The 27073-nt window shown below is 44.8% G+C and overlaps 1 long non-coding RNA gene across 1 annotated transcript; it reads right to left on the reverse strand.

Moving 5' to 3' along the window:
- Positions 1-3758: 3758 nt before the first annotated feature.
- On the reverse strand, positions 3759-26975 carry LOC149441202 (uncharacterized). The gene is made up of 2 exons (XR_016307427.1): positions 26687-26975; positions 3759-4789 (listed from the first exon to the last, which is right to left on the reverse strand). It is a non-coding gene; the product is annotated as an uncharacterized LOC149441202 (long non-coding RNA).
- Between the last annotated feature and the right edge of the window lie 98 nt (positions 26976-27073).

A 27073-nucleotide genomic window follows, 5' to 3' on the forward strand; every position in this document is an offset into this window, starting at 1 on the left:
ATCTATCTATCTATCTATCTATCTATCTATCTATCTATCATCTATCTATCTATCTGTCTGCCCTTAGCTCAGGCATGCAGGCAGGAGGGAGTGCCTAGCCCTTCCTAACCTACAGGTAGGTTTATAATAAAGCTCGCCTGTAGGTAAAATGATATCTTCCAAACATTCACCGTTTAGGAGATATTCTAGAGAGCAGCAGCCGGTGAAGTCACCGGCATGCTGTTCCTTCAGAGCTCTGTGCGCAGCCGGCATGTGCAGGAGTGACGTCTTCGTGGCTTGGCCATTCAAGCGGCCACATACCGGGAACCCATAAAGAAGACTGGGTGAAGATGGAAGCCTCTGCAGCGATGTCAGAGCGCCGCTGAAGGGCTTTGTTCCCAGGTAAGTCTTTCATAATGTGCTAGTATGTGATGCATACTATCACATTCAGGGCTGCTGAAACCATGGTGGGGCCACATACATCCAACCTGACAGCAGTTATGAATGAACACAATGAGTGATCATTACCAATTACTCATTGTGTTCATTCAGGAAAGGAAAGGGCTGGTAAATGTGCCATATTTACCGGACCCTTCCCCCACTCTTCATCCTAAAGGATCCTATTGTGTGCTTGCAGCTGCCAGTGGAAAGGAGAGGAGGGAAAGCAGCAGCACTGGGGGAGGGCACACAGGGGGGCCTGAGCAGCAGGGGGAAATGGTGCATAGGGAAGGTGCGGCAGGGGGAGCAATTACCCTGCAAGGTAAACGCATAATGTGATCAGGGCCGTGGATAAGAGGGTACCACTAGACCTCCTGTATGGGGCCAGGCCAGCAGGGGGGCCCAGGCAGCTGGGTGGATCAGATGTGGGCGGGGGGTGATTGGCACGGTGGGAGGGGCAATTACTGGAACCAATCCCTTTATGGCTCTCTCTGCAGCAGCTGACAGCGAGCAGGAGGGAGAGGAGAAGAAGTCAGCTTTCAGCTGCTGCAGAGAGCCATACAGGGAATCAGTTCCATTAATTGCCCCTCCCACCGTGCCAATCACCCCCCCCCCCCGCCCACATCTGATCCACCCAGCTGCCTGGGCCCCCCTGCTGGCCTGGCCCCATACAGGAGGTCTAGTGGTACCCTCTTATCCACGGCCCTGATCACATTATGCGTTTACCTTGCAGGGTTTTTTTTTATACCGTTTGTATAGGCTCAAATTGCACTGAAAAAAATTGCATATGATTTGAACAGGAATGTGGTGAGATATCTTTCCAAATCACATGTGGTTTCCCTCACCGCTCCTGTGTGAACCCAGGCTGAAGACACTATGACAAGCCTGGGATCACACAGGAGCGGTGTGGAAAACCACGTGGGATTCGGACAGGAATCGCACTGCTTTCCTGTTCAAATCACGTTATTTTTTTTTCAGTGCGATTCGAGCCCATTCATTTTGTATAGGCTCAATTTGCACCACAAAGGTATCGGTTTCAGGTATCAGAGCATTTGCACGAGTATGAGTACTCATGCAAATACTCGGTATAGATTCCAATACCGGTATCGGTGCAACCCTAATAGTAACCCTAATAGTTGCTCTAAAACAGCCATTGGTCAATGGAAAGAAAGTGTGTTTTTTGCGTTTTTGTCTTTCATTTTGTCCTTACACTAAATAGAAAAATAAAACACGTTCTAGGTGCATCAACAAAAAAAGTGCGCAAAGCCTTAGGGCCGGTTCTCACCGGAACACATGTATTTATTTCCATGTGATGCCATGCAGTGACATTCTGACAGCCCATTCATTTGAACAGGCTGTAAATTGCAGTAGAACATAGAGTGCGCACAACTTTTTCCAAACGCGCTGTACAAAACCACTTTTTACTGCAGTACCATGCGATTTAATGCCTGCAAACATGCTGTTGTGATTTTGCAATCTGCATTTGGGGTGCCTTTGACAATATATTGGAACCTGCAAAGGCAGCATGTTCACTAGTAGTGTGGGAACTGCCTATGGAGTGTGCCTTTCCCACAGTGTGCTTTGGTGTAAACCAACCCTTTTAGTGTATTTGTTTATACAGCAGCCACAGCCTGGGTAGAAAAGTCTGTCCCATGCCAAAATGCTGCAGAGAAGGACCCTTGCTCTCTGCATGGAAGCAGTGGTCTCTCTGCAGGGGTCAAGCTCACACCCTGCTGGGTCAGAGCTAGACCCTCCAATTCAGCAGGGAGCATGAGCAAGAAAACAAAGCATTAGACTTGTTCACCTTGGGCACCTTAAATAAATATAATGTAGCTGATTTAAACTGAAACTTAAATTGGGCTTTAAATATACCATAAAAATGGAATAGCACTTAAAGAGCTTGTTTAATAAATGAATTATAATTATTTAAAAAAAAAAAAATTGTAATATTATCTAGGAGCTAGCCAGTTACTCGACCCGCCTTTATTTTCCATATACCACCTACATACAAGCTGTTGAATATATTCATAGTTTGGCAGCGATATGTGAATCTGGCAATTGATGTGAAATGAAACGGCACATTCATGGCACATATTCCAAGACAGGATTTACTCACTAGAATAAAAGCTGCTGTAATATCTGGAAAATGAGCCAAGTTTACATGATACTGAGACTTGGGATCACTGGGAGCTGACGTGTATGTTTTCCAGATGGAGAATGGGATTATTCTGGGGCTCTGCTCATTTGATGAGGTATTAGCACTGGGTCTCTCTGGTGCTTTTTTTAATATGTATCCTAAAAGGTGACACAGGAGGGAGCAATGTGTGTCTGTCCCTACCATCATGGAGTGACACCGACAAGAAGGAATATATGACATGTCTGCCTTTCTTGCCTTAGGATGATACATACGGGGGGGGGGGGGGCTATGTGACATGGAGACTGCCCCTTCCACCATAGGTTGACATATATAAGAGGGAGCTATGTGACATGGAGACTGTCCCCTCCACCATAGGTTGACATATATAAGAGGGAGCTATGTGGCGTGGAGACTGCCGCTTCCATCATAGGTTGACATATATAAGAGGGAGCTATATGATATGGAGACTGTCTTTTCCACCATAGTTTGACATATATAAGAGGGAGCAATGTGGCATGGAGACTGTCCCTTCCACCATAGGTTGACATATATAGGAGGGAGCTATATGAAATGGAGACTGCCCCTTCCACCATAGGTTGACATATATAAGAGGGAGCTATGTGGCATGGAGACTGTCCCTTCCACCATAGGTTGACATATATAAGAGGGAGCTATATGAAATGGAGACTGCCCCTTCCACCATAGGTTGATATATATAGGAGGGAGCTATATGACATGGGAGACTGTCCCCTCCACCATAGGTTGACATATATAGGAGGGAGCTATATGACATGGAGACTGTCCCTTCCAGCACAGGATGACATACATAGGAAGGGGCTATTTGACATATATAGGGGGGAGCTATATAACATGGAGACTATCCCTTCCAGCACAGGGTGACATATATAGGAGGGAGTTATATGGCATGGAGACCAGCCTTTCCAGCACAGGGTGGCATATACCGTTAGGTCCATATACTGCATATTTTATATATCCATATACAGGCACAATTTTAGATTTTTTCAGGTATTTACCAAAACATATTAAAGCTAGTTATATAATGGATATGGGCGGAAAGTGCACACTCTGAGGTTTAATTCAAGGTATGCACATCCAAATTGGAGGGAGGGTTTAGGAATTACAGCTCTTAAGAGTAGCAATCCCCACTTTTTCAAGGGACCAAAAGTAATTGGACAAATGAATATAATCATAAATAAAATGTTAATTTTTAATATTTTGTTGAGAATCCTTTACTGGCAATGACTGCCTGAAGTCTGGAACCCATGGACATTACCAAAGACTGGGTTTCCTCTTTTCTGATGCTTTGCCAGGCTCTAACTGCAGCTGTCTTCAGTTCTTCTTTGTTGGTCTTTCTGCCTTTAATTTTGCCTTCAGCAAGTAAAATGCATGTTCAATTGGGTTGAAATAAGGCGGTTGACTCGGTCATTGCAGAATATTCCACTTCTTTTCCTTCAAAAGCTCCTGGGTTGCTTTTGCAGTGTGTTTTGGATCATTGTCCATCTGTAGTGTGAAGCACCATCCAATCAACTTTGCTGCATTTGGCTGAATCTGGGCTGACAGTATATCTCTAAACACTGCAGAATTCATCAGGCTGCTTCTTTCTTCTGTCACATCATCAATAAACACCAATGACCCAGTGCCATTGGAAGCCATGCATGCTCATGCCATCACACTGCCTCCACCATGTTTTACAGATGATGTTGTGTGCTTTGGATCATGAACTGTTCCAAGCCTTCTCCACACTTTTTTCTTCCCATCATTCTGGTACAGATTCATTAGTTTCATCCATCCAAAGAACGCTTTACCAGAACTGATCTGGCTTTTTAGATGTTTTTTGGCAAAGTCAAATCTGGCGTTTCTATTCTTCAGGCTTATGAATGGTTTGCACCGTCTGTATTTGCTCTTGTGATGTCTTCTCTTCTTTTGCCTGAAGGCCTAATTGACTGCCTCAGTGTGCGCCAACAAGCTCCAATGTTTTTGGCAAGCCAGCTCTTACATTACAGTCCAGGGATGAGAGGTTTGGCTATGGCCTCGAAGGTCTCTATTTGCACCCCAGCCCATTCACAAAATGCCTTGTATTTTTTTTTAAGAATACAAGGTGTTCTGTGAATGGATAAGGAGAGGAAGGGGAGGGTTGGGTGGATATAGGACATGATTCCTCCTCCATTTATAGGCCTCTTTCACATGAACATCATCTTTTCAGTCATATTTTTTCTAGGAAAAAACAGATTCAGTTTACATAAGTTTGCACATCCATTTTCAGTTCAGTTTACATCAGTTTGCACTTTAGTTCAGTTCAATTTCCATTGGTTTATATCAGTTCAGTTCTATTCAGTTTACATCAGTCTACATCCGTTCCGTTTCAACGGATCTGGACGTTGGCTGTCCCATTTTAAAAATACAGACCTGAACTTACATGAATAATGACGGATGTAAACTGATGATCATTTGTTTACATCCGCCCACACATAGACTTACATTGTGGTAGTCTGGATCTATCTGTAAAACTGGCAGATGGATCTAGACTGAATGCCTGTGTGAAAGGAGCCATAGAATATATTGTATTCTGTAAAAAAATACAATTCACAATATTTGCAAAATAGGCAGAGAGGGAGAGGAGAGGGCAGGGATGTACCCTCCACTGCCATAGCTGCATACCTCTTCTGTGCAGCACACAGAAATCCAGCACTGTGTGTATGAGCCAGCATGCAACTAAGTATGATTTTTATACTATGTAGCAGCCATCCAATATGGTACAAGTAGCACTACCCCCTTAGGAGATGCTACGTTTTTGGGTCCTGCATAGCCAGACACTGAGACAGTAACCAGTCCTTAGGCTTGTTTTTGTGATTTTATTAAAGGGTATTGAACTTGGATGGGGTTGAGGGATGGGATAGGATGCCCAAGAAAGGGTGAACTGCGAGGATAAACTAAGGACAGGAAGCAAAATCTGTCTCTTCTTTGAGAGCTCTCCAGTGTACCCCCTCAGACCCCAGAAGAACCCTCCTCTTCACACAGTAATACTAAGGGTATTCCCTGGGCAAGGGGATCCAGAAGCTGCCAAAGATTAAACAGTCCTAACTGAGGAGCTACTTGGGTTCTCCACCTGACTGCACTCTCCCCTTATCTGGCCCAGGGGGTGTACAGTTACACACACTGTCCTTCCTGATAGCTTTATGGGTTGGTGGCTGCCTTCAGGCCTTACACTGGGCTGGCTCCTTTCCTACCTGCTGCTCAGACTGTCCCTCCTAGTAGACAGTGGCAGAGTGGAGGTCTCCTCTTCCAGCACCTGCCTGTAGGCAGGTAGGTCCATTCCCTGGGCCCCCTCCCAGGCTCCACACTCCAGCCTCCTATTCTATCTTCTACCCAACAAACATTTACATCCTGCTGATCAGGCTCTATCATATCTGAGGGCTGTCCTGACATCCTGCCAAACCCCCTGCTTGGGGATTGGTCAAGATCCATCAGACATGCAGATCAGCCCCACCTCACCCCCACCCCCTGCCTTCTAGAAACTTATCAAGCTTCTAGAGCAGGGGGAGGTATCAGGGTATCAGGGAACTGACCCGCAGAGCCCTCAGCCCTGACCTGGAGTAACCTGGCTGACTCATCCCAGGCTAACTCATTCTAGACTGCGTTTTAGCCTCTGCCTAAAAAAAACTAGCTAGCGCTCCCTAGCTAATTAGAGGAGAGCTACGTAAATAATATTAGGACTATCCTACTTACTTACAAACAGTATCTAAAATAGTTTTTAAAAATCAGCTTAAAAGTAGTTTAGCTTCCAAGCATCACCTATGGATAATTTGGTATATTGTACTTTGTTGGCATTTTGCAGGAGCACATTTTAGGGCTTGGCATATTTAGCACCTATTTTTTTGACACAGTCTTACCTTTCATATTTTACTGAAAATGTGGAGGTTATATTGTGTGTGTGCACTAAAAATAAAATGATTGTATTTTTTTACTGAAAATATTAACGTGGATAAACAGCTTGGTAATTACTGTGTGACATAAAAAAAAATTGCAACTGCCATCATTTTATCCTACAGGTCCTCTTGGGACTTAAGGAGGTGCTGGGGACGCCATTTTCTATTGAGTAGACTACAAATAATCAATCTTTATGCTATGCCAGTAATGTGAGAAAGGAAGGAAGACAATTACAGGTGTGGGGAAATAAAGGGAAATCCTGACTTTAAACTGTTATTACTGAGGCAGCGTAGGGAAACTTTTACTTTGGCAGCCACAGAAAATAACGGAGAGCAAACTCAAAAGAAAAGGTCATTTTTTTTAAAAGACCTTGAATTTCAAAGTACTTGCAGAGAAATAATAAACTTTCAGTCAATTTTAATCAGAACCAGAGCTATGCATTAAAGAATAAAGGATTATGCCAGGCATTTAAGTGCCAGTCCCTATGGGTAATTATTCTCATTCACAACGTGTAAAATTCAACAGTCTTCTGAAATCTATGACTTTGATATTAGGGAGTTTCCAAAACTTTCACATATAATAGACTCTTTCATTCGTCATTAAAGCCGCTCGTTAGCCCAAGAGCATTGAATTTATTTTTATAGGACACGCCCGGTTTGAGTAAGTAACCACTTCAGGGCTAGTTTATTTTTGCCCCCAGTTCTCAGTGTTTGCTGTTTGTAATTTTTGTGTTTTCAAGTATCATTCTACTAAAAGTCCTTCCCTCTTATCTTTTTGTCCCCTGAACAATGGCGAGCTTCACCGCCAACCTGTGTGTCATGTGATCCTGTACACAGCAGGTGGGTAATTATCAGTGACAGAACACAAAGGTGGCACTCATGGTAACATCTGTTGTCCTTAGCTTTTATAATGGAAAGGCAGCTGGCACAATATCAGCAGGGATGAAGAATCATACCATGTTATCTGGGGCATGATAAAAATGCATTAGCATCAGATATACTTAAAAACAAGGGTGGGATGCTGGGATGCCAGTCTGTCAGTTGTATATGGATACTGGACAAATTGGTATTATAAAAGGAAGTGAATGATCGTATAGAGCAGTGGTTCTCAACCTTCCTAATGCCGTGACCCTTTAATACAGTTCCTCATGTTGTGGTGACCCCCAACCATAAAATTATTTACCCAGTAATTATAATTCATGAGTGTCGTTTTACCTCCAATACTGCTGCTTTCAACACAGTAGCTGCTTTTAACAGAGTAGCTGCTTTCAACACAGCAGCTGCTTTCTACACAGTAGCTGCTCTTTACACATCGGAAATATGTGTTTTCTGATGGTCCTAGGGGACCCCTGTGAAAGGGTCGTTCGACCCCCAAAGGGGTTGCGACCCACAGGTTGAGAACCACTGGTATAGAGGGTCCGAACACAGCTGCTGAGTAAAGGCGTAGGAGCAGTTATGTGCAATTTATTTAATCTCACAGGCCCTGCATAAACTCTATTCTGCACCCCAGAGTAATTATACCATAGTTACTAATGCCCCATACACACGATAAGAAAATCGTAGGAAAAATTTAATGGAACCACTGATCCAATGATTTTCTCTTCGTTGATGAGTAGGATGTTTTAACAGATAACGATACTGTGAATGAAAAAATCCGGTTGAACAACAGTGAAAAAGTTTGTCATATTGCATACGAACGACCGATTTTCTATGCGGTGGTATGACGGTCGTACGAAAAAAATCTATCAAGCGCTATCACGCATGAGCGGAAACAGATGACTCGGATGTTTATGTCCAAGGAATCTTCGTAAACACGAACGAAAAATCCAAATGTTAAAAGTAGATTGTCCTAATGAGATGATGACACCAGAATTGTGCAGATTATATTTTATGTATCACCATTTATGTATATAGGTCATGTAATAAATGATATTATACTCATTGCTGGTAATTGTTGTGTATATCGCTTGTTCTGGCCGGAAGGGCGTGGCTACAAGGTCACACGCACACCGCATCACTTCCACTTGTACGGAAGACGTCAACACTACGTATTGCCCGAAAGATTTTTCTAGATTGGTTAATGTGGGCCACGATTTCAATCAATGAACGAACGCCTCTCAGTCGTCAGATGACCAATCGGTCAATTTTCTAATCGTGTATTCCCACCTTAAGGCTAAAGCTGGACATGTACATTAGTATATTAGGACATATACATTAGTGCTTGGTTTTATTGTTTCTTTATGCATTTGGTGCTTAGCGCTAATGTACTGGCATTAGATAGTGGTTTGACATACGGAGAACTTCAGGCTTCCGAAAGATGTATTTTTAGTGCTCTTGCTATTAACAAGTATGCTTGAATTGCACAGCATGCATGCTAAAGAGGAACTACAGTCATTGTGCAAAAGAAATAAAAAAATTGGCAGCTAAAAATACTTTAGCCACTGACTTTTAATAAAGAGACACTCACCAGTCGAGGGATTCAGCTGTGTCTTTACCTGGGCTGGCTCTTCATCAGTCTTCAGGTCCCTGGCACCAGCATCTTGACTGTGGGAAGCCGGCTGGGATTTCCTGCCGTTTCAAAGCCAGCTTCCCATTGTGCATATGTGAGACGCGCTGCACTTCCAGACTGGTCCCGCAGCCTCTAGAGCAGCGGTTCTCAACCTGGGGGTCGAACGACCATTTCCCAGGGGTCGCCTAAGACCATCGGAAAACACATATTTCCGATGGTCTTAGGAACCGAGACACCGCTCCTCTCTCCGGCGATGTGTGGGCGGGATGATACGCTGCTCCTGTCACCTGGCCACACCTCCGGGATCGCTCAGCAGCTCCGCCTCCTCGCCGCTGATTGGCCACCGGAACTGTAGCTCAGGAGAGGCACACAGGCGGCCAATCACCGGCAAGGTGGTGGAGCTTGGAGAGGAGGAGCCGAGCGGCAGCGCGCGTACATCAAAGAAGATCGAGGGAGCTGCCGGAGCGAGTGAAGAGGAGAGCGGCCAGAGAAGGAAGACAGCTGACAGGTAAGTGAGAGAGCGAGCCCAGGCTGTCACTAATACCAACGATGGGGCACTATTCCTCCCCCCACTGACACCAACGATGGGGCACTATTCCTCCCCCCACTGACACCAACGATGGGGCACTATTTCCCCCCCCACTGACACCAACGATGGGACACTATTTCCCCCCCCACTGACACCAACGATGGGACACTATTTTCCCCCCCCCTGACCCCAATGATGGGGCACTATTCTCCCCTCCACCACACTGACATCAATGATGGGGCACTATTCCTCCCCCCACTGACACCAACGATGGGACACTATTTCCCCCCCCCGACCCCAATGATGGGGCACTATACTCCCCTCCACCACACTGACATCAATGATGGGGCACTATTCCTCCCACTGACACCAATGATGGGGCACTATTCCTCCCACTGACACCAATGATGGGGCACTATTCCTCCCCCCACTGACACCAACGATGGGACACTATTTCCCCCCCCCTGACCCCAATGATGGGGCACTATTTCCCCCCCCCGACCCCAATGATGGGGCACTATTCTCCCCTCCACCACACTGACATCAATGATGGGGCACTATTCCTCCCACTGACACCAATGATGGGACACTATTCCTCCCACTGACACCAATGATGGGGCACTATTCCTCCCACTGACACCAATGATGTGGCACTATTCCTCCCACTGACACCAATGATGTGGCACTATTCCTCCCACTGACACCAGTGACGGGGCACTACTCCCCCCACTGACACCAGTGACGGGGCACTACTCCCCCCACTGACACCAGTGACGGGGCACTACTCCCCCCACTGACACCAGTGACGGGGCACTACTCCCCCCACTGACACCAGTGACGGGGCACTACTCCCCCCACTGACACCAGTGATGGGGCACTACTCCCCCCACTGACACCAGTGATGGGGCACTACTCCCCCCACTGACACCAATGATGGGGCACTACTCCCCCCACTGACACCAATGATGGGGCACTACTCCCCCCACTGACACCAATGATGGGGCACTACTCCTCCCACCGACACCAGTGATGGGGCACTACTCCTCCCACCGACACCAGTGATGGGGCACTACTCCCCCCACCGACACCAGTGATGGGGCACTACTCCCCCCACCGACACCAATGATGGGGCACTATTCCTCCCACCGACAGCAATGATGGGGCACTATTCCTCCCACTGACAGCAATGATGGGGCACTATTCCTCCCACTGACAGCAATGATGGGGCACTATTCCTCCCACTGACACCAATGATGGGGCACTATTCCTCCCACTGACACCAATGATGGGGCACTATTCCTCCCACTGATACCAACGATGGGGCACTATTCCTCCCACTGATACCAACGATGGGGCACTATTACTCCCACTGACACCAACGATGGGGCACTATTCCTCCCACTGACACCAACGATGGGGCACTATTCCTCCCACTGACACCAACGATGGGGCACTATTCCTCCCACTGATACCAACGATGGGGCACTATTCCTCCCACTGACACCAGTGATGGGGCACTATTCCTCCCACTGACACCAGTGATGGGGCACTATTCCTTACACTGACACCAGTGATGGGGCACTATTCCTCCCACTGACACCAGTGATGGGGCACTATTCCTCCCACTGACACCAGTGATGGGGCACTATTCCTCCCACTGATACCAACGATGGGGCACTATTCATCCCACTGACATCAGTGATGGGGCACTACTCCTTCCACTGACACCAATGAAGTGGCACTACTCCTCCCACTGCAAAATTACAGTTATGAAGTAGCAACGAAAATAATTTTATGGTTGGGGGTCACCACAACATGAGGAACTGTATTAAGGGGTCGCGGCATTAGAAAGGTTGAGAACCACTGCTCTAGAGATATGTGACATGTCCCAGGATGTTGCGGGTGGGGAGGGGGACAATTCCCATTCTGCTATTCCAATGTACACCAGAAAAGTGGAAGGGTCACAACGGTATCTGTTAGAAAAAGGTACCCATTCCCAGAAAAAAAATGTTTAAATAATGGGAGAGGAGAGTGGCAAAGTTCCACTTTAAAGAATTAGTATAGGTATGAACAAAATTTACCCTCAAACCTTCCTTTCCCGCTCTAGATTGTGTTCCAGAACTTTTTTTTTTCTTTTACCCTGATCCTGTGGTGGAAAAAAATATTTTATTACTCCTTGTGATTTCACCAGGCTTGTAAAAATCTTGCAGGGGTAGCCATTGGGTGCTTAATTCCTAATGACATAGGCACTCCACAAGAACTACAAATCCCAAGAGCCCTTTCCCTACACACAATATGGATAATTCACTAAGTTTCCTGTGTTATTAAATTGGTGCAGAAAATTGTGGGAAGTGGTGTGCACCATATTGACCAGGCAGACTATTTCAGATCTATTGACCAAGCAGACTACTTCAGGACTATCTGTGCACTTATGCCAGTTTCTGTTTCAGAGTGAAATAGACTCTAGCACAGGCCAGGGTTAACAGAGGAAATACGGCAGTTTTTCATACAGAATACCCACCAGATAAGCCCTGGCTCACAAGAGCAGTCAGCAAATTGCTCACATCCCCTTCTCTGCCCGTGCAGTAATCACACTACACAAGCAGAGAATGCAGGGTTAAAAAAACCTCATCCCCATCCCACTCTGAACTGAGCAGGGATGGGCAAAGATATAGAAGCATGCAGCTCCAGCTCCCCTGTTCTCTGTACTGTCACCAGCACAGCAGAACACAGAACTGATTGCTCCTAAGGAACAATAGAGCATGTGCCCCTTTTATTAATAAGGAGCAGCACCTGCTCCATCTTTTGAGTTTGGTGGTGCAAGCATTATGCTTGCACCACTCTCTGTCGATTCCCCAATAAGTGGGCAACTCTTGGGCATCAAGACAGTAGCAATGTTTTGCAGGGAAAGAAATCAATGAAAGCATGCAGTGAAGAACAGAGAGGTGCTGGGATGGGCAGAGGTCCGTAGTCCAGCAGGCAAGGCTGAAAAGGCTGGCTGGGGTTTTAGTAAAGCATAGGCTGCGTATTGTCAGCTCAAACATAAGGCTAGGTTCACATCTATGCAGGTTGCGTTTGAGCCGTTTCTGCATTGCGCTTCGAGTTTTTGTACTTGTGTTTTTGCCACATTTTTGCCACGTTTTTGATACGTTTTCCGTTTTTTTCATTCTTTTTATTTTTCTTGTTGCTAGGCAGATTTAAACCACAAAACGTATCAAAAATGCGACAAAAACGCAACATGCTTTTCTGCAGCGTTTCCATTGAAGTCTAGAGAAACAAAAATGCAACTTCCAAAAAACACACAGGTGTGAACATGTCCCATAGGAAATAATGTTAAATGGACTGTACTGCGGTTCTGCAAAACACTGCAGAAAACGCTTAGGTGTGAACCTAGGGTAAGAGAGGAGCATACTGTATTTCTAGCAGCTTAACAGTTACTTTTCTGAACCCTAACCATTTTTAAAGAGTTATAACATGGGAAATGTGCATGTAATGCAGAGAGGTTCTAAATACATTCCTGGCACCAGTCTAGTCTTATGTGAAAAAACAATAGTCAGCCTAAAATAATCCATCCGGAGGGCACTAGTACTCATGAGACCAGCAACTACCATCCCAGGAGCTGCCTGATCAATTGCTTCCCATGGTCAGTCAGTCATCACTAGCCCCTTTGTGATAGCAGTATATAGTAAAAAAATTAAACAATATGTGAAAAAAAATATGATAAAGTAAAAAATGAAAAAATCAGCCTTCCAACCCTTCACACTCAATGATATACCGTATTTTTTGCACCATAAGACGCACCTGACCATAAGAAAAAAAAAATATTCTGAACCAATGGACTGCAGACATAGTACAGAAGATGACCAGAGACTGCGGACACAGTACAGGAGATGACCAGAGACTGCAGACACAGTACAGGAGATGACCAGAGACTGCAGACACAGTACAGGAGATGACCAGAGACTGCAGACACAGTACAGGAGATGACCAGAGACTGCAGACACAGTACAGGAGATGACCAGAGACTGCGGACACAGTACAGGAGATGACCAGAGACTGCGGACACAGTACAGGAGATGACCAGAGACTGCGGACACAGTACAGGAGATGACCAGAGACTGCGGACACAGTACAGGAGATGACCAGAGACTGCGGACACAGTACAGGAGATGACCAGAGACTGCGGACACAGTACAGGAGATGACCAGAGACTGCGGACACAGTACAGGAGATGACCAGAGACTGCGGACACAGTACAGGAGATGACCAGAGACTGCGGACACAGTACAGGAGATGACCAGAGACTGCGGACACAGTACAGGAGATGACCAGAGACTGCGGACACAGTACAGGAGATGACCAGAGACTGCGGACACAGTACAGGAGATGACCAGAGACTGCGGACACAGTACAGGAGATGACCAGAGACTGCGGACACAGTACAGGAGATGACCAGAGACTGCGGACACAGTACAGGAGATGACCAGAGACTGCGGACACAGTACAGGAGATGACCAGAGACTGCGGACACAGTACAGGAGATGACCAGAGACTGCGGACACAGTACAGGAGATGACCGGAGACTGCGGACACAGTACAGGAGATGACCGGAGACTGCGGACACAGTACAGGAGATGACCGGAGACTGCGGACACAGTACAGGAGATGACCGGAGACTGCGGACACAGTACAGGAGATGACCGGAGACTGCGGACACAGTACAGGAGATGACCGGAGACTGCGGACACAGTACAGGAGATGACCGGAGACTGCGGACACAGTACAGGAGAGGACCGGAGACTGTGGACATAGTACAGGAGAGGACCAGAGACTGTGGACATAGTACAGGAGATGACCAGAGACTGCGGTCACAGTACAGGAGATGACCAGAGACTGCGGACACAGTACAGGAGATGACCAGAGACTGCGGACACAGTACAGGAAATGACCAGAGACTGCGGACACAGTACAGGAGATGACCAGAGACTGCGGACACAGTACAGGGGGATGACCAGAGACTGCGGACATAGTACAGGGGATGACCAGAGACTGTGGACATAGTACAGGGGATGACCAGAGACTGCGGACATAGTACAGGGGATGACCAGAGACTGTGGACACAGAACAGATGACCAGAGACTGCAGACAGTGCAGGGAATAACCAGAGACTGCAGACAGTGCAGGGGATGACCAGAGACTGCAGACAGTGCAGGGGATGACCAGAGACTGCAGACAGTAAAGGAGATGACCAAAGACTGACCTTTGGGGAGGGAGGGGGAGCGGGTACCTGAATTTGACAGGTACCCGCTCACACTTTCGCGGAGTTGTCCTTCCCTCTTCTTCCCGCGCCGGCTTCTGTGACAGCCGGGTGCCCACTGCGCATGCGCGAGAAGCGCTGCGCTTTGTGAATGGCCCGGCGCCTTCTGGGACCTGTCATGTGTCCCAGAAGACACCGGACCATTCACAAAGCGAAGCGCATGCGCAGTGGGCACCCGGCTGTCACAGAAGCCAGCGCGGGAAGACTGTACAGTGCTGGAGTGAGGAACCGATAAGGCCCTGCAAGAGAGAAGAGCTGAGCGGCCGGCCCGGTATTCTGACATGGTGGCGGCAAAAATACCGGACCAGCCGCTTTATATTTGCTCCATAAGACACACTGACATTTCCCCCCCTTTTTTGGGGGGGACAAAGTGCGTCTTATGGAGCGAAAAATACGGTACATATACATATGCAGGATGCATGTATGAACATAAATGTCTATTACACATCCCCACAAACACCAGAGCTAGTTGAATCATTTTAGGTCTCACATTTTAGTCCAATAACTGATAACCTGTTATGATTTTAGGCTAGGTTCACATATGTGCGGGTGCTGCGCATCCGCATGAAAATCCATGCAGCCGCGCCACCTGCACAGAGGAATGTGGACCCGCAGACGGGTACCATTAGTTCTAATGGCATGCCGCACGCACTGGAAATCGCAACCGTACAGGGCTTCTTCCCTGCATGTCATGGGGCACAGGAGTCCATTCAAATGGATGGGCTCTCGTGCCCGCACAAAACGCGGCCCACACGACTGCATATATGTGAACCGGGGGTCAGTGCATATCCTATTTACAATTTCAGGTATCCTTGATTATCACCAGCTCATGCAATTTTGAGCCTAGAAATATATATTTGTTTTAAGTTTTATCTCCTTTGTTTAAAGGAAATCTATGGTCACAGCAAACACTTTTATTTTAAAACATCAGCACTAAGCAATATAAACAATAGTTATAGTTAACAATTCAATATAATCTTATTAGATAAATACTCTTTCATGCTGTGAGTTCTGTCTGTCTGCTGGCTGTCTTTTTCCACTACCTCCTGGATTCTCTGCATGCGTGTAACATCTCCTCCATTTCTAAGGACTACATATCTCATGGTACCTTGCTGCCAATAAGCAGTTATTTCATTACTGACTCCGCCTGCTGAAACTCCTCCTTTCAGCACCTCTCTAGTACATAAGGCGGGCTCTGTGAAATGAGTGACACAGAAGTGCCTACTCACAGGACATAGTGACTACAGGTCACAGAATTAAAGGAAGGAAATGTGTGAGATCTTCACAAAGTAAGTTTACAAACTTTAAGAACATTTATATTAATAGGAGTAGGCTAGAAATAATTTAAATACCATGTGAAAATGAATATAACATTTTACATTTTGACCACAGATACACTTAACCACTTGCCAACTGCGCTATAGCCTTTTAGAGGCGGCAGGAGACAGATTCAGCATTGAACCGATGCTAGATCCACCTTGGTGGACCCCCCTGGATTTTTGGGGAGGCCTCCAGCTCTGACATTGCCTCTGCACACTCTCACGCATGCCAGGTATTAATCTCCCACTGACTGCTCTTGAAGCCTTGTGCTATAGGGGGGGGGGGGGGGGGAACAACCTGCCACAGTCTCTCTATAATCTATTCATTTCTCATCCATCCTGACACAGGTTACTCCCACCATTTTCTTACAAACTGGGTGTGTCCTTCACAAAGGCACAACAACAGAAAATTCTACATTTTACACAAAAATCTTCCATGGCTAGCAGCGTCCAGGAGACCAATTACAAACTTCTCACCCAATGGTACTGGGTCCCAACCAAGCTACACCACATCTTGCCCCAGATTCCTAGTGCTTGCTGGTGGTGTTACACTGAGAGTGGTACTTTTCTCCACATTTTCTGGCAATGCCCGAAGCTTCAGTCCTTTTTGCGGCGACCGACTGGCATAAATAAGCTCCATTGGAAGGATGTTAATCCTCCCACTCTTTCCCTACAAGGTAAATGACCTCAGGGACATGGAGGACCTCAAAGCCACTGTTAGGGATCCAGGTATGACCAGCAATGTGTGGACTGACACAGGGAAACGCAGGCTTCAGAAATGAAATAATAATATAATTTATTAAGATCTACTCGAGTATACAAACGCACAGTATAAAACAAAACCAAACCTCCAACTAATGTCAGTATGTTCAGGAACACAGACAGGCGTAGTCAGGCTGGAGAGGTGGAGTGGTCAGGCAGGAACAATCGGGCAGACAAGGTACAAAAAGAGAATGCAGGAGAAATATCAGGAATAGCTGGGGTCGGTGCAGGCGGAGTTCGATCAGAGTCAGAGTCAAGCAGAGGAAGCAGGCAGGCAGACGACAGGACCAGGTACAGGGGCTCATGGGAACAAACACCAAGGCACTGATTGCAGGCCTGGTCCTGCTTAAATAGACCTCCTCCAATCAGCCTCAGGTGATGGCTTGATTGCAGGAGTGAGACCCTGGCTGCTGAAAGCACCCTCTGGTAGGAGCTGGTACTGCAGCCCACAGAGCAAGTGAGCCACAGCACCACCAGTGGTGAGTCCATTCCTGACAGCCACCTTGCGCAACTCATAAGAGACCTTTCCCCCTCTCTTCCCCCTACTCTCCACTTATTATCTACTGGCACTGCAGCACACGTCCCCAAGCTGGGTCTCTAGTCTCTTTCCTATATATCCACCTGCTGATGTCTGTGGAGGGCAAAGCCTTTATTATCAATCTCCATCCTACAATGTATGAGCATAATTACAGCCTTTCCAAGAATATGCATCAACCATTTTTTACCCATGAATAACCCCTTTTTATTGTATTTCTATTATGCTGACCAGAATACCCACAACATAATACATTTTGACAATATCTTGTTTTTGTCTTAAAGTGGTTCTAAAGGCTCAAGGTTTTTTACCTTCATGCATTGTATGCATGATGGCAAAAAACCTTCTGTGTGCAGCATTAATCCCAGCCCCCCCTAACACTCACCTAAGCCCTCTCTCGATTCAGCGATGTGCACTGGAGTCTTGGCTATCTCAGGACTCCCTCTTCTCATTGGCTGAGACTGCCTCCAACTGCTATCAAACACAGCCAACGAGAAGAGAGGGGGGGGGGAGTCGAGCCACGAATCCGTGTGTGAATGGACACATGGAGCAACGGGTGCCCCCATAACAAGCTGCTTGCTGTGGGGACACCCAATAGGAGGGAGAGGCCAGGAGAGCCTGCAGGGGACCCGATAACAGGAGGATTCAGGCTGCTCTGTGCAAAACCACTACACACAGCAGGTAAGGATAGACATGTTTGTAATTTTTTCTTTAAAAAAAATAAGCCTTTAGAATCACTTTAATACTCCTATTTCACACTATTCTTTTACAAAAATCTGTATGACATTGTATGCTCCCATGCTGATTTCTGAAGATATGCTTTTATTGTTACCCTGTTTGCCTTACTTGTGCAAAATAACTTTATAAATAAAGGAATTATAAAAAAAAAAAGTGACTGAAGCTAATCGGACACAGCCACTGTTCGGGTGTTCAGAAGCCACAGTTCCAGATGGTAGCTGAAAGCTGTAGCCGGCAGGGAAGAATCCTTTCACCATTGTGCTTTATCATGGATGGAGGAATCTATTGAATTTCTCTCTTGCAACCAGAACGCTGCATGTTTAGGAGATATTCCTTGTAGCTACAGGTAGGCTTTGTTATAGGTCTACCTGGAGGTACAAGTCACCAACAGTGTTTACTACTGCGTTCACAATCCTAGCAGTGCCTACAAGTCCTACACTAATCCCAACCCAGAAAATTTGGTAGCAGCACTCCCTATGCTTTCCCTATCAAAGATAAAGCACCTGGTCATTGTGGATAATGTGACCTCACAATTTTATAGTGATCGGGCTGAAGGCTGGCCATACACTGTACAATGTTCTGTACAATTTCTGCCCAATTTCCTTTAGATTTACTTTCAACTATGTAGTGCAAGAGCCTGCCTAATTGGATACAATTGAAAGTGTTATTTAGGTTTGACCTCATATTATATGATTTTTGGTAAATCTAAAGCAAAATTCTCAAGAAAATTGTATAATGTATGGCCAGCCTTATACAAACCCATCCTTATTGACCCATTCAAATCAACTGACCTAAGTTTAAAGCATTGCATTTTGGTTACCAGGAATTCATCTGGGTGAATTGACTTTATTAATTCACTGGGATCACATATTTTGAACCTTCTGAATTAACCGTGAACCTCATCCCTAGAGTTCAATAATGTAACGACCAGCTATTAACCAGAAAACACAAAAAATAAATGCTGCAGTGTAAAGTAGGACACCATCACCTTGTCTTGCCTTAATGTCAGAGTGGTTTCTTTGTGGTAGATACACACAATCATTCCTCTAATTATGGGAAGAGAAGTGACCCCCAAAATCATGCAATAAAATCTATAAGAGATTTGGAGACGTATTGGCCAGTATTCAGTAATTGCCAAACCAGAACGACAAAAAGACATGAAACCCTCATGGGACTGTTTAACCTCCCTGGCGGTATGATTATTTCAGATTTTTGGTGCTGAAAGCGGTACCATTTTTTTGCATGGAAATATGTAGTTTTTTTATTGTAGGCTGTAATATTTAGGAATAACTCACTGAAATCTGTCCGAACAAGAGTCTATTAAACATCCCGGGTAGGATAAAATTTGAAACACGAAATCATAAATTATAATTTAATAAATAATCATAAAAAATAATAATATAATACATTTAATTCAATAATATAATCAAACCAAAAACACTGAAATTTGAAATATAGCGCCAAGTTCGCACATCACTGAGCAAAGTCGCAAAATTGTTTTCAGTGTCTGATGACGAATTTCCCCCACAAATCATTATCACTCAATTCTGCAAGTGGTTCTGATTTACTATCGCTATTCTCTAGCCGGTCTAAAACCGCATTTGACCTAAAGGGACACTTTTTGGACGCCATGGACTTTTCTCAGTTTCCAGGCAGAAAGAACAGTAAAAATGCAGGCAGGGCACAGGACAAAGCACTCGGGACAAAATGTATGTGAAATGGGTTGAAACAGCAATGTTTTGCTATGTAAAATTTTTTTTAAAAAAAAATAAATTTTTTAAAATTTTCCACAGCCGGCAGCGCCCGTACGTCCCGACGTCACAGGGACCGGAACACAGAAGCCGGATGTCAGCATTGGCCGGAGGAGATGGCCGGGGACGCTGCAGGGGACACATCGCTGGAGTGAAGGACAAGGTAAGTGCTGCAGGGACTCCCTATGCAGCGCCGCATGGTAAGCCCGAGTGTAGCTCTTGGTTACCGCTTTTGGTACTGACATTTTACCCCGAGCTACACTCGGGAATACCGCCAGGGAGGTTAATGGAGCGGCTATGTAAAATCACCCACAGCAATCAATGCAGATTCAGTTCTAAGGCTCTGTTCACACCAATGCATTTTTTAGTGCTTTTTGCAGAAACACACTACAGTCCATTTAACATGGTTTCCTATGGGACACGTTCACATCTGTGCTTTTTTGAGCCGCTGCGTTTTTGGAAAGGGTCAGGGACTTTTTTAAAAGTAAAAAGCAGCATTTTTGCTACAATAGAATTCGATGAAGAAGCTGCTGAAATGCATGGTAGTGCGTTTTTGCCGCGTTTTGCATTTTTATTCTGTCCAGCGGCAAAAAACAAAATTCCACTTTAACAAAAAAAAAGCTGAGCAAAACGCGGTAAAAATGCATCAAAAACATGTCAAAAATGCTAAACAAACTTCAAAAAGCACTGGAGAAACCATCAAACGGAAAAAATATAACTGGTTATTAACATTTATAGGTAAAGTTGATCCAGGGAATATCCGATTGTCTCTCAGGGGATCAGAAAGGATTTTTTTCCCCTGCAGGAGAAAATTGGATCATGCTTTGCTGGGTTTTCTTTTTTTTTTTACTTCCTCTGGATCAATTGTGGGTATAAGATTATAACTTTTTTTTTTTTTGGTTGAACTGCATGGACTTTTGTCTTTTTTCAGCCAGACTAACTATGTAAAATGCATAAATGTGAGCAGAGCCTTAGTTTAGACTTACTATATCATTTTCTGTGCATTATGTTCTTAAATAAATTATTTAGTCAGAAAGATTTAATTATAAAGTATATCTGAAGTCAAAAATAAATCTTAAAATTATTGCTGCTTACCAGTCCCTAGTTGTAGTGACTGCATTAGTTTTCTTTGTTCAGTCTTTTCAGGTATATTTTCTGCAAGTACAGAAACATTTTCTGTTGCTCTTGACAAAAATGGTCTATGAAACTTCCTGTGCAATGAAATTAAATATCAAACAATGTTATCAGCCTTCCCAAGTACCTTCTGTGAACTACGTAACACCTCACCTTATGTAATGGAGATGAGATGAAGAGGTGAACAAGTGTTGTCGCACTAGTGCAGGAAGTGCATTATTGGCAAGATAGATAAAAATAAAAAAAAAAAGCCTGGAAAAAAGAAAACCAATGTGGCCACCATGGACTGGTAAGATGCAACAGTAAAAATGTTTGTTCTTGGGTTTATATATACTATATTTTCAAAGGCATTGAAAGAATCCATTGATGCTCCTTGGTGTTAAACCCATCTCCAGCCAAAAGATTGTATTTCTTTGTGGATAACGAGAGCAAGGGTTAGGACTTCTTTCAGTTTTTTATTGCTATCTATGTCTTTACTGGGGAAGACTGCTTGGCACTTCCTAACAGGACATGAAGTGAGGGACACTGCCGACACTGTCTGTGCCTTCCTGTTCTGGTGACAACTGTTACCCCTATTTCTGCAGTGCTACCCCCTTAGGAATCGCAAGAGATTTGGGTCCCCCATTAGTCCTGCACAGCCAGGCAACATGCATTTTCCACACAGACTTGCATCCAGGAGACAGTAACCAGTCCTTGAGCTTGTTTTTTTTGGTCAGTTCCCTGATACCTCCCCCTGCTCTAGAATTCTGGAGAAGGTTCTAGAAACAGTGGGAGAGGTTGAGGAGGGGCTGGTCTGCACTTAGGGGACCCTGGCCAATCCCCAAGCAGGAGGCTTGGCATGGGGCCAGGGCAGTCCTTAAATGTGAGAGAGCCTACTTAGCAGCAGGAGAGTTTGGGTGGAAGATGGAGAGTGAAAGCTGAGTAGCAGGAGCTGGGGAGGGGACCCAGTTGTGAAGGGGCTTACCTACAGGCAGTGGAGCTGGGAAGGAAAGTAAAGCTCAGGACCTCATCAGCCCCCACAGCGAGGACCACCTGTGTAGCTGGGAAGGACCTACCCAGCAGAAGGCCTGAGAGCAGCCACCAACCCATCAGTTCACAGACAAGAGGACTGTGTGAGTAGACCTGCAACCCCTGGGCCAGTACGGGGAAGGAGCACTCTGGTAGGAAACTGGATTCGCTTTCTATCCAGGACTGTCTTACATTTAAAGTGACAGGCACTGGATCCCCTGCCCAAGGATTCCTTCACACAGCTGGATAGAGGAGCTGCACAACAAAGAATCCAAAATTTGCATATATACTGTCTATATTTTTATTTGTTCGATTTTATAGTGTTGTGCAACCATAATGACTATAACGTGTGTAGGTGCTACTTATCATGATGGTGCATGATTTGGCACGCTTACATGATTTTAGATTGTTTATATATGTAGCACCCTCCTAGTCAGGTGCTAGGATAGGAACATTTAGTTTGGGCCCACTGTAATCAATGCGATTAAATTGTTCTGTTAGGCAGATTTAGTTTGGCTCACTGTACCCAGTGAAGCTGGAATTTGTTTTGGGTTTTAGTTTTAGGCTCCAAATACTGGAAAAAACGCTGGATAAAAAATGCTGGTAGTAGCGTTTTAGTAGCGTTCAGAAGCGTTTAGGAGCATTTTGTTAGCATTTTTACAGTACATGTAGAGGAAAAAAAAGTTAGAAAAAAGCTAAAAGTCACTGATCGCCGCCATTACTAGTAAAAATAATTTTTTTTAAAGAAATCCCAGTATATATACCGCCATTTGTAAACACTATAGCTTTCATGTAAACCATTTAATTTACACATATTGGGATTTTTTTTTAGCAAAGACATGTAGCAAAATACATTTTGGCCCAAATTTATAATGAAATTTAACTTTTTACACTTTTTTACTGGACATGTTTAATAGCAAAAAGTAAAAAATATTTTTTCTCAAAATTGTCAGTCTATTTTTTTTTTATAGTGCAAAAAAAAATGCACAGACGAGCAAATACCACCGAAAAAAAGCTCTATTCTTGGGAAAAAAAGGTGTAACTTGGCGTTGCATGACTGTGCAATTGTCAGTTAAAGTAACGCAGTGCCGTAATGCAAAAAATGGCCTAGTAAGGAAGGTGGGGGGGGGGGGTAAATCCTCTGGAGGGCAAGTGGTTAAAAACTGCTGTAGTAAAATCACAGACAGCATGCATTAATTTACTTAGACCTGACTGATATACTTCTCTTGATAGAAAGGAACAGCACAACTATTGTGCAACATTAGGCTGCTTTCACACTGCTGCCTTGAAAAATGCATATGCGTTTTTGCCTTTTTTATGCATTTGCGGTGCATTTTCTGGGTGCCTATTACCCAGGATGCACCTGTGAAAAAAGGACACGTGACTGAAAAAACACACCAAAAACACAATCACAGTGAGTTATTCACGCTTTTCCAGTCATTTCAATGGGGACCTGCGTTTTTGGTGCAGTTTTGAAAAGCGCACCAAAGATGCAGCATGCAGGACTTCACAAAATACACTGCACCAGAAGTGTAGTAGTGTGAAGATTCCCATAGGATTTAAAGGGATTGCTCTTTGTTGCATTTTTAACACAGTAAAATTGCAAACAAAAAAGTATCTGTGTGAAATCAGCCTTACTAAGCAGTATGCATATGACATGGGCCAATATGGCTGCCTCCATGTACATTATATAATGACAAACAAAACAAAGGTTTTATAAGAATATTATGCTGATTAGGGATTTACACAAAGTAGTTTTCTTTCACCAAAACACAATCAAATATATCATAATTTGTCCTTTTAGGTGAACCAAGGAGACATTCTGATATGATAGCATTTGCAGCTGAATTATGGATGTTGCTCATTGACTGGATTTGGTCTTGAAATTGCATGATAAAGATGAAATTAGATTTCACATAAACAAAAAGTAACAAGTGCTTCCCTTTCCTATAAATCCAATAGGCGTCATTGTGGGAACTGGGGCATTGTCAGGACATGTTACTTCCACATGATGAGCCCTGACCAGAGCGGAGAGGAAAGGGGGTGGAGGTATCCTGCAAGATGGAGGTAAATGACTGGCTTACATTACCGCTAATCTCTTAAATGCTGCACTTACCATATGTCAAGCGTCGGGGCTGAAAAAAAAAAGTAATTACATGTACAAGAAAAAACAAAATAAAATCTCTTCTTCCTAAAGTAAATCCTAACTGAGTGGCATTTAGTTTGTTAAAGTATGCATATCATAAACAATTGCTGTGCTTTTATCTGTTATTTTTTTTATTATTATTATTATTGCTGTTTTTATTACAATTCTTGTTTTTACTTTTTTAACCTTTTTTGCATTTCAGTGCAGCTGATTTGCAGACTCTTTCCCATGGCAGGTTTCCTGATGACAAAAGTGGACCATTCCTGCATAATGTGTGTTAAATAGAGACACTTTTAGTCTCCATCGGAAGCCTGTATGACAGGGTAATAACACAGGAGCACAATTCGGAGAAAGGGACAGAGTGTTGTCACCCCAAAACAGGAAGTGCTTGTACAAGGATCTCCCCCTCTATGTTCCCTTGATCCAGGACAGTCATTATATCTGTATTGATTACATGTGACTGACATGACATCAGCTGAATGCTGGCCACTAGTCCCACCTCAGCATTGCTATTGCAACAGTGCGCCCTTTGCAGTAAGGCTAGTTCTCCAAGCTTAGCTGGCAGAGGATAAAATTCCTGTGTTGCACGGAACTGTTCCTACTGCTGGAGCCTTGGCCATGCTGGTATTGGAGAAGTTGTAGGCAGTAGGAATGCTGTGCAGAGTGAAGTTCTGTTGGAGAAGCTGTGGGGGGTGTTATGCAGGTCCAAGGCTCTGCTAGTGTTGGAGAAGCTGTCTGGGTGTTATGCTGTTCCAAGGCTTTGCTGATGCTGGAGAAGCTGGTAGGGTGTTATGCTGTTCCAAGGCTCTGCTAATGCTGGAGAAGCTGGTAGGGTGTTGTGCTGGACCAAGGCTCTTCTGGTGTTCGATAAGCTGCTAGGGTGTTCTGCTGGTCCAAGGATCTGCTTGTATATGTGAAACTAAGGGGGTGTTGTACTGGACTGAGGCTCTGTTGGTGTTGGAGAAGCTGCTAGAGTGTTGTGCTGGACCAAAACTCTGCTGATTTTGGAGAAGCTGTGGGGATGTTATGCTGGCCCAAGGCTCTGCTGGTGTTGCTAGGGTGTTGTGCTGGACCAAGCCTTTGCTGATGCATGACAAGTGATAGGGGTGTTGTGCTGGACCAAGGCTCTGCTGAAGCTGGAGAAGCTGCTAGGGTGTTGTGCTGGACCAAGGCTCTTCTGGTGTTCGATAAGCTGCTAGGGTGTTCTGCTGGACCAAGGCTCTGCTTGTATATGTGAAACTAGGGGGGTGTTGTACTGGACTGAGACTCTGTTGGTGTTGGAGAAGCTTATAGGGTGTTGTGCTGGACCAAGGCTCTGCTGATTTTGGAGAAATTGTGGGGGTGTTATGCTGGACCAAGGCTCTGCTGGTGTTGCTAGGGTGTTGTTCTGGATCTAGCATTTGCTGATGTATGAAAAGCGATGGGGGTGTTGTGCTGGATGGAGGCTCTGCTAATGTTGGAGAAGCTGCTGGGGTGTTGTTCTGGAGCAAGGCTCTGCTGGTGTTGGATAAGCTGCGGGAGGGTTGTGCTGGACGGAGGCTCTGCTGGCATCTGATGCAAGGATGGTGTTGGTGAGTTCCTGTAGCTCACCATTGCCACCAGCTTCTACCAAAATCAGCTGCTGAGGAAGGAGCTGTCATAACTCCAGAGCAGGTACAGGGTCACCAGGCACAGCCTTAGGGTGTTTGATATGCATATGTAGCTACATTTCTTGGTTAGGCTTTGGTTCTGGCTACATTACCTTTAGTATTTGTAAGTACTAATTAATATATATATTAAGTGATTTCATGAGTGGTTACATTTCTTACCCCTCAGCTCTCTCGTCCTTACTCTGGAACCCCTCCTGCATCTTTCTTTTCCCGAAACATCCTGCCCCTTCCCAACTTGGACACCTCAGTACCTCCTACCCCTCTCTATCATGATTCCCTGTACCTCCTTCCCCTTCTGCACACCACCATGTATCAATTGCCCCCCACCCCCTTCTTTAATCTAGTGTTGACAACCCAGGAGACTAAATACAGGGTCCACTCCCATTCTTCTGGGGGTTAAAGCAAATCATGAAATTTTAGGAGATGTTCTGCAGAGACTCCCAAGCAAACCTGGGATGGCACAAAGGCATTTAACATATTTGGATCAGTTCAAATATGGTAAGTGATGATCAACAGACCAGCCAGAGATCTCACAGTATCTATATCTGCTGGTCAGCTAACCAACTGGGCTCTAAGTAGATAACGTGGACACCCCAAAAATGTTTATGTGCAGAAGTTAGCAGAAAAGTTCACAAAAAATACCATGTTACTTATAATAAAATATACATCTTATGGAATATTACTAGTATCTGATTTTAAAGCGACCCTGTGGCCACACCATTCATTTCAACAAAAAAATTTCCCCTAAGATTATATGTGCATTTGACATATTTTTGCAAGCTATTTACCTGTAAAAGCCTCTCTTGTATAGACATCCAAAAGTCCTAAGGCTGCGGAGCACCACCATCTTGGAGGCGATGTTAGTAGCCTGAGCAGTCTCAGAGCTGTCACTCAAGTGTCATTCTATAGTATTTCAGTTTGTTCTTCCCCAGGAAGCTACATACAATAAAAGGTATTGTTAAGAGGTGAGATGAATGGCAAAGGAGCTGGGCCAGCACAGCATGTATTTAAGCTGTGCTAGGAAACTGACCCTTTCTGGAATAGTCAACATTTCTAGAAAATTTAAAGGCGCATTGCAAGTGAATAAAAATAATGTATGCAAAGGAAAAAACACTGCAAGCAGGCATTTAAAAAAAATTATTTCTCTGTATTTTACCTGCATTTTTTTAAATTGG

This window comes from Staurois parvus, unplaced genomic scaffold (assembly GCF_062004578.1).
Source record: "Staurois parvus isolate SC_StPar_1 unplaced genomic scaffold, SC_StPar_1.0 ptg001014l, whole genome shotgun sequence".
Lineage (NCBI taxonomy): Eukaryota > Metazoa > Chordata > Amphibia > Anura > Ranidae > Staurois > Staurois parvus.